A 16,007-nucleotide genomic window follows, 5' to 3' on the forward strand; every position below is an offset into this window, starting at 1 on the left:
CAACAATCTCATGCGACAAACAGTGCACAGCTTCACTGAGACATCCAGTACCAGACTTTTGCAGGAAACATTCACTGAGTCTTGTTACAGATTCTTGAGTTGTTTTGTTTGCTTTTTTGAGACAGGGTTTCTGTGCAGCCCTGGCTGTCCTGGAACTCTCTCTGTAGACTAGGCTGGCCTCGAACTCACAGAGATCTACCTGCCTCTGTCTCCCAAGTGCCGGGATTAAAGGTGTGCGCCACCACTGCCAGGCGGATTCTTGAGTTTTAAAGTAGATTAAAAACCTGTTAATTGGAAATCATCTATGGAAATAATTGATTGTGTAACTGTATATTCTAAATACTAGACAGTCACAAACACGATGGCCAGGTGGCTCGTATGCTAACACTGAAGATAAATGTTTCCTAACAGCTAGCTCTGTGTGACTGTGTCCTGGGACGGACGGTGAGAAACCATGATGAGTACGTTTCATTGGATTCTTTGTGTGCTGTCTGAATTTTTTAGACACATATATTGTATTTATGACAAGAAGCAAAATATATACATGAATACGTACATGTTATGTTTTCTTCTTGTGTTGGAAAGGTAAAACAACTGGACAGAAACATTCAGGGCTGCTTGTGGCTGACTTTGGTAAATGAGATAGAGCAGTACACACTTTTCTATATTCCGTGCTTACACTTGTACAATCTTCCCTCAGCACCTACTCAGGAGCACACTCCTGAAAATGTCCACACTGACGCTACCTGCTTGTTTTCGCTGTCACGACTGCTGAACCTACAAGTTTAGTGTGCACTGTTTAAAGAGTTAAAAATGACTGGTCGCCGATGGCACACCTTTAATCCCAGCACTGAGGCAGAGGCAGGAGGATCCTTGTGAGTTCGAGGCCAGCCTGGCCTACAGAGTGAGTTCTAGGACAGCCAAGGCTACATAGAGAAGCCCTGTCTCAAAGCTTGATAACCGAAGAAAATAAGGGTTACTAAAAGCGTTATTTTATCAAGTCTTCCTGAGTAAAGTCCACATTGTCCACAGCGAAGCAGCTGGTGGTAGAGCGTCTCTTAGAGAGAAGTCGTGGGGAAATGTTTGGTAAGATGTGCGCCAAGACTGGGCGATGGTCCAGCCACCAGGGAGTAGGCGGAAAGGCCACTCAGGGTGCAAGGTCAAAGAAGAGTAGGGGAGCAACAGGCTTTTCTTTTTTCTGAGGAGAGGGAACACCCTCTGGGAGATGCAGCAGCCCGGGGCCCTGGGAGTACCAAGACTGCAGAGATTACAGAGAGGGATTTGGCCATCTCTTTAGTATTGGAGGGTCCCATCTAGACCAGTGGTTCTCAACCTGTGGGCTGTGACCTCACTGGGGGTTGAATGACCTTTTCAGGGGGGTTGCGTATCAGATATTTACATTATGATTCATAGCAGTAGTAAGATTACAGTTATGAAGTAACAATGAAATAATTTTATGGCTGGGGTCACCACTCCCTGAGGAACTGTATTAGAGGTCACAGCAATCGGAAGATGAAAACTGCTGTGTCAGACATTCGCTGAAACATGAGGCACAGGTGATGTTAGCTCACAGGTTACTTTCAGCGCAGGGTATTAGTAAAACCATCAGTTACTTGAAAATACTTTTAAAACAAGGAAGATAGACATCTGTTTGACGACAGCAACAGATCAAACAGGGGAAAGTGAGGTGAGGTCTTTAGATTATGGGTAACACGGAGGAAGTTGTATAACACATGCGTGGACTTCCTGTTATCTCAGCCATGCCAGAGAAAACACCTCGGGCAGAGGCATCTGACAGAGAGGTTCTGTAGATACCGCGGTACAGATGGACTGAGAAACACCTCGAGCAGAGGCGTCTGACAGAAGAGGTTCTGTGGGCACCGCGTTACGGATGGACTGAGGTGTTTACCTCGAGTAGAGGCGTCTGACAGAAGAGGTTCTGTGGGCACCGCGGTACGGATGGGCTTCTGGGAGGGAACAAGCCCACCCCAACCAGCCAGAAAGCACTATCAACGCTGAGTGACAAAACTAAGATGTCAGAGACATCAAGAAGATGGTTGCGTTTCTAAGACCACAGAATATCGAAAACCAACTCAACAGATGCAATTGTACTGTCAGGCTTAAGATTATTACCGCAAAACCTGCCCTTCATCAGCTAAGACCCTTGAAACAGCACTTCAACACAGCAGTAAGGAATATCGAACTTCTAAAAACAACAGCAAGAAGGAAATCTATCTTCACGTTTTCCTCTAATAATAATTCACGTATGACCTCTAACAATAAAAGCAATTTGCTTTTGGTATTACAATCATCATAAATCCTTCAGTTGCTTAAAAGCTGTAGAACTTAGCATTTTCAGAAGCAAAAGTTACATCAGGTGCCAAAAGCGAAACCACAGGCACCATGTGGTTCGTGTCAAACAGAGGAGGCTGTGCTCGCGAACATCGGGAAGGCTGAGTGACAGTCAGGATGGAGGGACGTTCATTACAGACACAGTCAGAAGCAAATGCAGCTCGGCAACCTCACAGAAGGGTTTACAGCTGCATCTCGCACTGACCCGAGCCTTCCTTTCCAACACCAGCTGTCACAAGCATCCCCAGGATTTCAAGACAAGACCACTTTTTTTAAAAAAGATTTATTTTGTTTTCATGTGTGTGAGTGTTTTGCCTGGATGCGCACCACAGGCATGTCTGTCCCCATGGGGTTCAGAAAAGGCCACTAGGGTCCCTGGAACTGGAGCTTTGCATGGCCACAGTAACTGGGGAAGAAGTCTCCCCACCTGCCTCCAACAGCCTGTATCCCCACACTTTCCAGCTTTTCTCAGGAGCCTTCTTTCTCACCTTAGAAGTCACATGACTTCAAAGACCTTCACTTCCGGCTCCATGAGAGCCACACCCACGCTTCTGTCTTTAGCTCAAACTGACATTTTATAACTTTACATTGGAAATGTCATTCTCAATGTATATGGGTCCCATAAAGCCACCACATTCTAAACTCACCATTCCCCAGGTGCTCAGATACCTGCTGTATTATCACTATTTTTAGTTGCTGCACCTTCTAGGTACACGTAGCTCCAGAATCATCCACGTATCCCAAGCTCACCCACGTCGCAGAGGCCCTCTTCTCTGCTCTCCACCTGGTCTCAGCACCCACAGATTTGCTCCCCATCCCATTGCTGCTGTCTCGGCTCATACCTTGCCCTTCAACAGCTGCTGGAGCCCTGCTGTGCTCACCCACTCTCTCCGCTTCCTGCCCCTGTGCCTTCACGGTCCTCAGTTCTAGACTCGGGGCAATCTGGGTTCTGGGGCAGACGTTCCTACAAAGGAGAATAGTTAAGTATGGGAAGCAGCTAATCCTGCTCACTGTGACACTTCCTCCAGGCCTGGAAGCCGAGGACACACTGAGGCGCCTGTCATATCCACACCTGCGAAGCTGGAGAAAGGGGAAGGTTTCTGGACAGCACTAGCTTTTGACATGGAAGGCACAACCTCAAAGACTTCCCTAAAGAACATGCCAAACGAAACTACACTCACAAGTTTTCTAAGATCAGCTTTTGGCGGAAACAATTTATAATAATGGCGTAAGAGAGTCCAGAGTTTCAGTGAAAAGCTATACTCACATTTCTGCTCCAAACTGGCTTTCCGAATACAATGCCCAGTGTAGCCTGACTTCAAAGCCGTCTACCCACAATCCCCTTTAATCCTCACAGCAGCCCCATGACGTGGCCATTATTGCCATTACTTTATAGAAAAGGATGCCGAGGCTTAGGAGTCGCTTACCATGCTGCAGGAGTAAGATGTCAGGAATGAAGGCCAAGCCTGTTTTGCTACAGCTGACATCTCTATCCTCTGAGGTAGGACAAGCGATCGACAAGGGGATGGAAGGGGGAGAGGGGCAGAAAGCTTTTGTCATTTGAAAGGGCTTCAGAGAACTGCAAAACAGTTACCCACGTTTAAGTAACACAGTGATTTCTGAATAAAAAAAAATCAAACAAATCCTGTTTGTTCATGGGCATATATATATATATATATATATATATATATATATATATATGAGTTATCTGGGGCCAGAGAGACGGCTCAGAGAGACGGTTCGGGGGTAAAGGTGTTTATCGCCAGGCCTGACAGCCTGAGTGTGATCCCCGAGACGTACATGGTGGAAGGAGAGAGCTGACTCCTGCAAGCTGCCCTCTGACACCCACATATGTGCCCCCCACACTAATAACAACCATAATAAATAAAGGCACAGATATAAGATGATCTCCATTTCCAATCGTAAGGAAGCAAAATGGCTAAGGGAGGGGGAGTGGCCTTGGGTGACTCAGGCCTCTCCTGTAAACAGCAATCACCACATAATGTCACGTGTGCATGCGTGATGGTGTGACGTGAACTCCTCCAGATCGGCTTTCAGAGACCTCTTTCTTTCTGCACTAAATGTCCAAATTGCTTTTTGTTTACTTATTTGTTTATTCTAGACTTTACAAACTCACTCCTAACCTTGTTTCTCGTTCCGTGTGAGGTGCCAGCACATCCCCCCTTTCCAGCCTGAGGTTGGGGAGAGAAGCCAGATAACCAGGTTATCAGAGCACCACAGGAATCTGCTCGAGACTGAGCCCAGGACCTGCTTCCTACACTGGCGCTTTCTCAAACGCCCGTTTCTTACCCGTCCAGCACCAGGGACTAAGGTGGAGGCAAGTGCCCTTCTCACCTGGCATTCTTTCTCCTAGGCTGGCTAGGAACACTCTCTTTCTCTACTGACTCCCAAGGAGAGTGGAAGTCCCCTTTCTTCCTTTATAAGGTTTCCTGTTAATCGATATATAGACTAGGAGTGGACTATAAACATGGGAAAAAGGGTTGAGAAATCTGAAATTTTCTCACTGTGATTTTGCTGGTGTTTAGGGAATGCTTGTCTGTGGACTAAATGATCCCAGAAGACAATAACCTCATCTGTTGTCTTGGCCTCACTGAACTCAGAGCTCTTTGGTGTACCTGATTTTGCACGGCCCAAACCTAACAGCAATCGACACATAAGGAGATGACAAACAAGCCTACTGGATTACTGATTAAAAGTAGGGACACTAGCCCAATGCAGCGGCACATGCTGGTACTTTAATCCTGGTTCTCTGGAGACAGAGGCAGGCAGCTGTCCGTGAGTTCTAGGACAGCCAGGACTGCAATCTGATTTAACTGATTACTGATAAATTTTCAATCCAATACCCATGAAATGAACTGCCTTACAAAGCAAACTTAAGCCAATAGCGAACACTCTAAAGAAACGCTGCATTGGCCTTAGGAAAAACTACGTAAGATGGTCTATAATCTCAGTCTGGGAGGGTGAGACCAGAGACTCTAAATTGGAGACCAGCCTGGGCTACACAGTGAGACTCGTTAAAAACTCCAATGTCACAGAAGAGGGTTTGGTGCTGAGTGGCCTGCGTTTCTGCAGTGATTACAGTATCCGCTTTTATAGTACGCACAGTAGTGAGGACCCATTCCTCTTGGAGCTGGTTTTGGCTCACTGCTACGAAGCATGTGCAGCTGACTGGCAAAGCATTTCAAACAAGCCCCACATCGAGAGACAACAAGATAGCCTAAAAAATTCACAGCTGCAAGGATCAGCCTCGCTTGTAGCCTTTGCATTGTGGCTAGGAGAGAAAACGAAACCAAACACAGCGATTTAGTAGGATAACAAGCTTTGGACCTCCCCTCTCCCCTGCAGCTGTTAAATCTCTGCTTTCTGAAGAGCAATCCCATCTCAGATACACCACACATCATTGCTGTTTCTAGGCTCCTCCCCCTTTCTCCAGACAGAGGGCTCTTTCTTAGGCGACCAGCTTCCTTTTGTTTTGATGTATAGCCCTGGCCTGAACAACCAGCTCCCCAGCCCTGACATGGCAGGAGAGCGGAGCTTTGGCGCTGGGACCCCAGACACATTCACTTTAAATAAGCGATCCATCTTTGAATTGTCTACTTTGTGAAATTGACTACATTTTAAATATAAAGCAACCAAATTCTCCAGAGGTGTCACAAAACCACATGGCATGGGGTTACTGTAAACTCGGCCAGCATGCGTGGGCATCACACCAAGACATGGCCTCCATGATCTGCTTAAATATCCTTTCTCTTTGGGGACAAAGCCAGGTCCCCTCTTCTTCCCTGCCCCCAACAAAGCCTGGACCTACAGCTCCCTTCCCCTCCAGTGCACGTTTGATTGGGGTAAAAACCAATCATCTCTGGAAGGAAGATCTGGAGCAGGGTGTGGTCATGGATCCCTCAAGTCCCTCAGAGGCCCCCAACTATGATGTCTGCCTGGGTTTTTCAGTTTTTCCACGGTGCGTGTACATACACCATGACAAATCATGTAGTCACTTAGCGGCCACTGCTGCCTGCTCCGGACCGTGGTCCACTGGCTACCCTGCCCACTCCACCATCTTCCCTGGCTCAGCGCCACACCCAGAATCTTCTTTATGATTTCTGTAATCAGGGTCTCACTTTGCAGCTAAGGTGACCTGGAACTTCATACGTAGCCCAGGCTAGACTCCAACTTGTGGTTTGCACGCTCCTACTATTAAAACCACAAGAGAACATACAACCCTCCCTTCCTCAGGGCTTTGGAACTTCCCATCAGCCACCGCCCTCCCAGGAGTGCTCACCCAAGCTTCTCAGCATTTTTTCTCACTCTTCAGCCTTCATCTCTCATCCCTCCCTCCAGAGACGGCTCTCCTTCCCACAAGCCCCTCTAGTCACAGCCGAACCCACCTCTGTAGTCTCTGCATCACTTCTACCTCAGCATGGATGCCCTCCTTACTTCTTGTGGCCTGCATCTTCCCACACTTATTCTCAGACCTCGGTGGTTTGGGCAGAAAATGCTCCTCCCCCCCCCCCCCCCAAGATAGCGTACCTGAGCCCTCGGTCCCCAGGTGGTGGTGCCCTTTGGGAGGCTCTGGAACCTTTAGGGGAAAATAGGAGGAAATGGGCCACGAGGGAGAGGTGGGCTTTGAGTTTCTAGCTTCATTCCACTTCCGGGTTCTTTCCTTCTCTTCCCCTATCCGTTCCCCTCTGTTCCCCCCAATCTCTGCGTCCTGTGCTCCTGCCTCCTCCTCCCCCACAAAGGACTCTGTCCCTCTGGAACTGTACAGCAAGAGAAATGGTTTCTTAGGCTGTTCTTGGTCACATGGTCACAGCGACAGAGAAGTGACTGAGGCCATCGCCCCAACTCCCTTAGACCCTTGTGTTTGGGACTCCTGGAGTTCGACTGCAACATTGTCTTGTTCTCGTTGCTGTTTCTTTTTTTCATCTACGTTGTATGAAGCTGTCATCGCCACAGTTAGCTCCCTCTTCAGTGTTGATGACACCCAGTGCGGCCCTTTGGTCCTTTTCCTGAGTTCCACTTAAGAGGGTAAGTGCCCTCCATCCCGATTAGAGTCTATTGGGTCTTCCTCACCGCACCACACCTGATGCATTAGCAATCCGCCAAGCCTACCATTGTGTGTCTCAAATCCATCCGCTGTTCCTCCATGCTTTCTCCTCCATCCCATTCCAAGCCATCGTCATCACCTCTTGGCCTTCAGGACTAACAGGACTAACTCCTGACAGGACTCCAGGCACGCACGGCCTCCTGCTTCCCTTTCTTCTCTAAAGGGATTCCAAAATGACTTTTAATTTTAATTAAATAATTTAATTTTAATCCTTCTCTAAAATAATTTTTAAAAACAAAACTACTTTTTTAAAAAAATTAAACTGTTTTTTCTTGATGACAGCCATTGATGACGGGGCAAGATGGATGTCTAAAGAGTTTCAGTTTACATTCCCTGGTGGTGAAGGGCGTTGAATAACTTCAGATATTTCTGGCCATTTTTATTTCTTTTGAGAACTGTCTATTTGGCTCATTAACACACGTATTGATCCTACAGGGGTTTGGAGCTAGATTTTGGACTTCTTTCTATGTTCTAGCTACCAATCCCCTGTCAGATCTACAGCTGGCAAAGATTTTCTTCATCCTGCAGTCTGTCTCTTCTCTTTGCGGCGTTTCCCTTGTTACTGAGAAGCTTTTTAATTTCATGTAATCCCAGTGACAATTTGTGGGATTGTTTTCTTGTGCTGTTAGGGTTTATATAGCTCAAGACTCCACACTTTTATACACCCAAAGGACTAAACCAACACAGCACAGAGATACGTGGATACTTGCCGCACTGTTCACATAGCTAAGAAGCAGAGCTAAGAGGTGGGCAGTCCTTGGGCTTCCCACAGGTCAGGGAACCCTGATTGCTCTTCGAGCAGATGAGGGAGGGGACTTGATTGGGGGAGGGGGAGGGAAATGGGAAGCGGTTGTGGGGACGAGGCAGAAATCCTTAATAAATAAATAAATTTAAATAAAAAAAGAAAAAAAATATCCATCAGTAGATAAATGGATAAGGAAAAGAAGGAACACATACACAAAGGAATTGATCGACCATCAGGAATGAAATCATGGCACCTGAAGGAAAATGGAAGTCATCACATTAATAAGCCTGACTCATAAATATTGTGTGTTTTCTCTCATATGCAGATGTAGATGTAAACTTATGTGTTTGTGAATGTGTGTGGAGGGACAGACAGGGTCTACGAGAGGAGGTGAAGAGAATACATGTGACATGATAGAAAGGGAACCACTTACAGGGGAGGGGGCCCAGACAAGGAGGGACACACACACACACACACGCACGCACGCACGCACGCACGCACGCACGCACATATGCATGACAACATCATAACGGAACTTACTGCTTTGTATACCAACTTTTTTTTTTTTTTTTTTTGGTTTTTCGAGACAGGGTTTCTCTGTAGCTTTGGTGCCTGTCCCGGAACTAGCTCTTGTAGACCAGGCTGGCCTCGAACTCCCAGAGATCCTCCTGAGTGCTGGGAACAACTTTAATGTAGTAGCAAAAGCCCCACAGTGGGCCCTGCCTGCTCCTCCTTCCCACCTTGCCTCTGTAGCTGCTCTCTGTGTGAATGCTCTTCCTTCCTGCTTTAACTACTCTCAAGGCCAGCCCCAGCCTAGCAGTTACTTTGTTACTAACGGAGACTTCATCTTGGCTAGGCAGCCTTTCGGGCTTACCTCCTTGCCTGGTCGGTTACTTTCACGTGTGTATTGCCTTTACTCCAAAGTCTTCTTGGGAAGAAAGGGAGGTCCTATCGCCCTTTGTCCTGGCTGGCCAAAAAACGGGAATCCAAGGACAGGAGCCTAAACAATTCAGTAACTTGACGAAATAAACTATCAGAGGCCTTTAATAAATAATTCGAGTTTTGTTTTTTCAGTGTTGGGGGGAGTAATCCGGTAGCTCCGGCAAGTACCACCACCAGCAGCTACATCTCCAGGCCAGGGGTGACCTAGTGACTAAATTGTTGGGCAAATTCTTTCCCCGCTGACTTGCATAATTCATCTACTCTGAAATTATCACTTAAAAAAAACCCAGTTTCTTCCTTTTTATCTGACTCTCCAAAAAGCTCTCTAAACAAACAGAACTCAACATCTGGCAAACATTAGCAGATAAACACAGACAAGCTTCAAAGGCTTCAGAGTGTTCCAGAATGAACCAGTTCTCCACTTCTACAACACTGAAGACTGTAGATTTCTAGCATGAGTTACCTGCAATTCTCAAGGATTAAACGGACGTCCTTGAGGTTCTGTGTGTCAGTACTAATGCTAGGAATGAAGTCCGCGTGTTACACGTTAAGAGGTTAATTATTACATAATTTCAAAAAAAAATTCTACTAAGAACTAGTCAATAGCGATACGCCTAACAACTTCCAATAAATGCTTCCTGAATTAAACTCAAGGTATTAAAATAGATACACTAAAAAAATAGATACAGTATACAACAGTGCCTACCAAAAAGATTAAAGAGCTAAGAAATCTGAGCTCTAACAAGGAAAGGGCTAATGATCTCATGATCTAGATAAGATCTCAAACGTGATGACCTAAGAAATCGAAGAGAGCAAGATAATTTATATTTAATGGGTACTACCACGCCTCTATCCTATTGAGAGTTCTCAGAGGAGGAGAGGTCATTTCGAGCTAAAAGGTCTCTCTTCATACTCCATTTAGTAGACTTCTTTCTTTTTTTTTCTCTCCCTTGCTCTCATTTCTTTTTCTTTTGGTTTTTTGAGACAGGGTTTCTCTGTAGCTTTGGAGCCTGTCCTGGAACTAGCTCTTGTAGATCTGCCTGACCTCAAACTCACAGAGATCCACCTGCCTCTGCCTCCTGATTGCTGGGATTAAAGGCGTACGTACACCATCACCAGCCAACTGTTGGTTTCTTAAGTATGAAAGACTCAGAACAAGAATCTATAAGTCAGTGGTTCTCAACCTTCCTAATTCTGGGATCCTTTAATACAGTTCCTCATGCTGTGGTGACCCCAACCATAAAATTACCTTGTTGTTACTTCATAACTGTAATTTTGCTACTGTTGTAAATTGTAATGTAGATATTTTTGGACACAGAGGTTTGCCAAAGGGGTCAAGACCCACAGGTGGAGAGCCATTGCTATAAGACAAAGTAAACAAACAAACAACAAAAACTGAACCCAACAGAATGAGAGAAAAAAAAAAAAAACAGAGGCCCCAAAGTATGGATATTTGAAACTGACTAGTCCAAGTCAAGAAGTCTGACCTTGATCCCAGAGGAAACGGCGCTTGAGAGGAACCAAGTTGGGGACAGAACTCAGGATAAATTTCAAAAAGCAGGACCAGAGAAAGAGAGACAAGTGGGAAATTTTACCACTTACACATGGATTATTTAAGAAAGACCTAGGACGGGGGATGAACAGCAGGGACCTGTGAGGTGGTGAAAACAGAATGGGTTATGGATGAGTTTCCTTCCTGCTATGGAAGATGAAGGCACCCAGCATATGCAGATCCATTCAGGCTAAAAATGGGGCTGGAGGGATGGCCTCTCGAGAACTTGCTGTTCTCGCAGAGGATGCAGTACCCACATGGCAGCTCACAGTTGTCTATCACTCTAGCCCCAAGGGATCCAATGCCCCCTTCAAACTCCCAAGGGTGCCAGACACATGCGTGAGCAAAATGTTCACACGCATTAAAAAAAAAATCCACCACCTCCCACAAGCTGGCTCCCACTTCCTCTACCAACCAGACAATATACAAAGGGCAGCGTTTACTGGCTCTCTGCAAACACCCGGAAATTCTCAATCCTATAATTGGCCACAGTGTTTCCTCAAACCCTAATGTCCTCTCTCAGTTCTACAAACCCAAATTCCAACTGGCTCAAATGCCTTTCTCCATCTGTCTTCCCAGGAGCCTCGGTGCAAAGCCTGTCATTAGCTTTGCTTCTTTATAAAATAAATATCTCAAAGGCTTTTCTTATAATTATTCCTCAGCCTGTCCATTCCTTACAGCAAACACACTCATTTTGACTCCTCCTTGCCTCTTGGTACACGTGGTTGAAGATCTTGATTAAGTAGTAAAGTTAGGAACCCAGATAACGAAGACAGGAGAGTTGATTCTGTATCTTCACTTGGCCGTTCCTTAGTTGCATGTCTTTCAATAAACTACTTAACCTATGTTTCTGTGTATTTATTCATAAGTGAAGAAGAACAGTATATATATATATATTTCATAGGCAGCCACAGGATGAGCTTACAAGAGTATTGATATTATAAAAGCACCCACTAGATACCTAATAAAACAAAAATCACTTCTCAGGGTAGCAAACTCCTGAATATTTTGTGATAGTTGTGTAAAGCTTTACTACGAAGGCGAAGTTTTAAAAACAATCAAACATAAAGCCAAACTTTAAGAAAAAACGGATACATGCAAATTCTTGCTAAATCATCCTATATGTGGCCTAGGGGTTGGCTGTGACTTTTTAAGACACAATTTTGCTACATTTACTTATTTGGCGCGTGTATGTGCTTGTCCATGCCATGGTGCACACTGAATGCCAGAGGACAATCCACGGAAGTCAGTTCTCCCATTCCATCGTCTGGGTCCCAGGAATCAAACTCAGGTAACAGGGGCCATTACCCAGGGAACCTCTCCTGCATCCAGCTGTGACTTTTACAGTCTTAGTTTTTGAGAATTAAAGTTCCTACGGTAAATAGCCATCTGAACCGGTCTCCCTGCCTCAGCTTTCTTCCCATTTGCCATTGTCTTCCTAAGAAGCAAGCGTAACGTTTTCCCAGTGCTACCAAATCCTCCATTTTATCCCTCCGGTTTAAAGGTCTTTGGATCTCATACAAAGTCGCCCTAATCCTCCCAACCCGGTCCCCAGCTTCATCTCTCAAAACTCACCGCGAAACCCGACCCAGCCAGTCACATCTTTCTGTACGCCATGCCCGCGGGCTGCAACACCTACTTGTTTTCTGGGGCTGCAAGAACAAAATACCACGGACTGCGCAGGTTAACGAGCAATTTTCTCTTCTCTTAGTTCGGGGAGCCGGAAGTCCAAAATTCAGGTTTGGTTTCTCCCGAGGCCTCTCTTCTTGGCCTTGATAATGTTATAGGTTCCTTCCTATGCAAGTGTATCTTTTTTGTGTCCAGTCCTTTTTTTTTTTTTCTTGTAAGCATACCTGTCAGACTGCATAGAATTCCCATTTACGGTCTCATTTCAACTTAATCTCCTCAGAAGCCCTATGCAAATATAGTTACATTCTGGGGCAACGAGGGTTAGGTAGGGCTTCCAGATAAAAATCCTCAGAGGACATTATTGAGCCCATGACAGTTGCTACCCCTTTCTCTGCCCACGCTAACGCCCATCTGTTTTTCCAAGACTGGCCCAAACCTTTCCCTCCCGGCTGATGCAGCGCCCTGTGTTCCCAGTCTCTGGATTCTGCTGTCATGTTGCTCAAGACGCTAACATAACTCCCCCTCTCTTCTCCATATACATAAGGATATAACAGTGAAGATTATATCCTTATAACCAGGACAGCGATACAGAAAATATTTAATAAAGACTTGATGAGAAGTAAAGAGAAGAACATGGACCCTGAAGTAAAAGATATATATATATATATATATATTTATATATATATAAATGAGCCTATATATATATATATATATATATGCTCAAATCCTGACTCCATTGTTTCCCCACGAAGATAGGAAAGTCATTTAATGTTGACTCTCCATTCTAAATAAAGCAGTCGTAACGACGACACTGTAGTTAAAATAAGACTCCTTCGCCACGGTTTTGTTACACAATTAAGAGCTTTGATGTTTAAGCAAAGGTTTGACCATGGCTGGTGTGACAGCCACTTCTACCGTTCAGTGATTAAATAACTTTGTTAATATTCTACTGCTTTAGCTGTCTATCTGTTAAGAGCCAAAACCCCGATGGTGCTATCGTGGCAATAACCAGGTAAAGGATTCAGTGGGGGTATGCAGCAAGTGCATTATTTTATGTTTCCTATTATTGCTATTGCAAGAACACTGCAGGTCTGAACAGATATGATGGACATCCAATGAGACTATCGCTTCAAGGTCTCAGGTTTCTTTCCAGCTAAATATAGTAACTTAATGAGGTTCAAGAACTGGTCCAGGGACAGCAAGGTGGCCGAGAGATCAAGGTGCGTGTCACCAAGACTGACAACCTGAGTCTGATTCCCAGGACCCACACAGCAGAAAGAGAAAACTGAATCCCTACAAGTTGTCCTCTGACCCCCCACCTGCGCTCATGCATGAAGGCTCCCAGGCACACAGTCACAGCAATGAACACACAAATGCAATTTTAAAAACTAGATGGGCACGGTAGCGCACAACTTTAATCTCAGCACTCAGAGAGGCAGAGGCAGGCTGATCTCTGTGAGTTCCACGCCAGTCAGGGCTACAGAGTGAATCACTGTCGAAAGAAAGAAAGAAAGAAAGAAAGGGAGGGAGGGAGAAAGGGAGAGAGGGAGGGAGGGAGGAAGAAAGGGAGGGAAGGAAGGGAGGGAAGGAAGGAAGGAAAGAAAGAAAGAAAGAAAGAAAGAGCCGGGTGGTGGTGGCGCACGCCTTTAATCCCAGCACTCGGGAGGCAGAGGCAGGCGGATCTCTGTGAGTTCGAGGCCAGCCTGGTCTACAAGAGCTAGTTCCAGGACAGGCTCCAAAACCACAGAGAAACCCTGTCTCGAAAAACCAAAAAAAAAAAAAAAAAAAAAAAAAAAAAAAAAGAAAGAAAGACAACCACAACAAACTCAAAACAAAAAAACCGTTCAGATGATATAAGCGAGCTGTGGCTGAGAAAAACAGCATGAACTGCGATGCTCCCAGTAGTCTCACCTCACGTCTCTCATGTTGGTTTTAACTTATTTGGGGTAGGGAAATAAAAAAAAAAAAAGCAAGTTTCCCTAGTCCCTGTGACTATGATGTTACGCATCCATAGTGAACCATAAAACCCAACCGCTGGAAATGACCTTTGTGGTACATGTCCGATCCTATCATTTTTTTTCTTTACATAAGTACATCCAGGAGGATTTGGAATGAGCTCTTCATGCCTTAATGAGCAGTTCTAGGAGGGGCGAAACGAGCTGACAGAGTGTACAATTTGTTCGGAGTACCAAAGTAGGGGTTATGGGTTGATCCCTGTCCAAGGTATGATGGAACTCGTGCTAGCAAACAATACGAAAAAATTCTTTTCAACCACCAGTATAAAAGACACCTGATTCATAACTTTGAAGCGGATCAAGTCGAGATTTACATCTTCACTTGTTACGTCAAGTTTTCTGAGCTTCACATTATTGGCTTAAGTGGTTACGGGAACCACACAACATTACCACTCTGAAATGGTGTCTCGCGGGTTTCAAGTATTCAGATGCTGGTTGTCCCATCGCACAAATAAGAACACGTAAGACGTAAAACACCGTCTTTCACATAGCTATGTTACGGGAGGGTTAAACGTCTGAGACTTGTTGGATACTACTTAATTTTAAAAATAGAAAGCTGGATAGTTGCTGGGATGATAAAGTGCTTTGAATTTTGCCCTTCCTACCACCCAGCGTCCTTCAGAATTTGTTTCCCAGTGTCAGGTCCACCATCACTAATAGGCTACGTGGAGATCACTGTAGCTCAGACTTTCGATAGAACAGCAAAGGGTTGAAGGCCACAAAAATTTTTACTGAGGCAGAGCAAGAACTCTGAGTCCGGTTCATTCTCCGGTCCATGTAAGCTAGATGAATTTCCAAAGAAAAATTACCAACTTTCCTGATGCAGAAAAATGTGCAAATGCAGGTCATCGATTTCACTACCGTAATTGTGATTTTTTTTTTAAAGTGGGACGAAAAAGTTTTGGCAATGATAAGGACACCTGCCATTCTTATCGCTTCGACCTAAGTCTACCTTTTCTTTTCCCTTTTAAAAGACATGTGACGTTTGGCTCCAAATCAATTGCAAAGCAAAGCCCAACACAGAAAGCTCTTTCTAGTGTCCTCTCCTCCCGTTTACACCACAGATGGCCACCGGGAGCTTAAGGTTTATCGTCCAGACACTAAAGCCTCTCATCCTAAAACGGCAGAGCTCCAGATGGGAGCTGTCTGGCAGAGGATGGGAAGCTGCCCATCTTCAGAGGTGCCGATGGGGGCGAATCCGGAGGCTAGACCCCAGTGCCCATCACTTTGCACCTATCCTTAGGAAACATCCCTTTCCCATCTCGGGGCGTGGAACTCCCACGAGTGACCTCCGGGGACCGGAGGGACCCAGGGCAGAAAGGGAGAAGTTGACAAGGGCAAGTCCGAGTCGCGCGCGGGAGGTTACTCACGGCAATGGCCCGGCGTCCTCGCTCCTCCACTCACACTCGCTGAGGAGGAAGAAGCCCCTAATGCTGCCACAGCCTGAGAGCTGCAGCCGAAGCTGCCGCCGCCGCAGCTACCACACAGTCCGGGCGTGGCAGGGGACTGGCGGGCGGCTTCACCTCATCACTCGGCGACCTTGGATCTGCGGTGACGCCGGGTCGACGGCAGCACCCACCCAGCTAGGGAAGCTCGCGGACCCACTTTCCCAGAAGCCTTCGGGGCCCCGGCGCACGGCCCGCTGGG

General features: G+C 45.9%; 1 protein-coding gene across 1 annotated transcript in view; it reads right to left on the bottom strand.

Moving 5' to 3' along the window:
- LOC121444838 (trafficking kinesin-binding protein 2) overlaps positions 1 to 15,981 on the bottom strand; it is a 57,007-nt gene extending 41,026 nt beyond the window's left edge. The window contains exon 1 of the mRNA XM_041646738.1: positions 15,731 to 15,981. The gene's annotated coding sequence lies outside the window, so the exon portion shown is untranslated. The remainder of the gene's footprint in view (positions 1 to 15,730) is intronic.
- Between the last annotated feature and the right edge of the window lie 26 nt (positions 15,982 to 16,007).

This window comes from Microtus oregoni, unplaced genomic scaffold, assembly GCF_018167655.1.
Source record: "Microtus oregoni isolate MIOR12 unplaced genomic scaffold, Mior012 000144F_ref0000341, whole genome shotgun sequence".
NCBI lineage: Eukaryota > Metazoa > Chordata > Mammalia > Rodentia > Cricetidae > Microtus > Microtus oregoni.